This window comes from Sinocyclocheilus rhinocerous, unplaced genomic scaffold, assembly GCF_001515625.1.
Source record: "Sinocyclocheilus rhinocerous isolate Xijiao unplaced genomic scaffold, SAMN03320098_v1.1 scaffold1575, whole genome shotgun sequence".
Taxonomy (NCBI): domain Eukaryota; kingdom Metazoa; phylum Chordata; class Actinopteri; order Cypriniformes; family Cyprinidae; genus Sinocyclocheilus; species Sinocyclocheilus rhinocerous.
In genome coordinates, this window is record NW_015626385.1 from 627,824 (window position 1) to 628,437 (window position 614).

Below are 614 nucleotides of genomic sequence, written 5' to 3' on the forward strand. Positions count from 1 at the left end.
TTATAAATATACACAGTACACACACATATATTATGTAAACAAAATCTTTTATTTTGGATGTGATTAATCGTTTAACAGCACTAGTGAAAACACTACAGACGATCGCACTTAACACTGATTCACTGTTTAGACTTCTGCACATTGATTATCTGACTGAGAAGCTAAAAGAAATAAATGAGCCTAACTAGAATTATTCCCTTTAATGTTTAAGTATTTAAAAAGTTGAATTGTGCTATTACTAACTTAAGGAAATCAAGAAATGAAAAGTGTTAAACCATTTTTTCAACAGAATTTTTTTTTTAATGTTAATAACTCCCTATTATTTTTGTTCTAAAGCATTGTTTATTTTATTTTAATGAATATTTATTTTGTGTACATAATATATGTGTGTGTACTGTGTTTATTTATTATGTATATATAAATATGCACTCATACAGTATATATTTTGAAAGTATTTACATGTATATATTTATATAATTTATATTATATATAAATGTATTTAATCTAAAATTATAACATATTTTTATACATATTACATATTTATGCATTATAAATATACACAGTACACACACATATATTATGTAAACAAAATCTTTTATTTTGGATGTGATTAA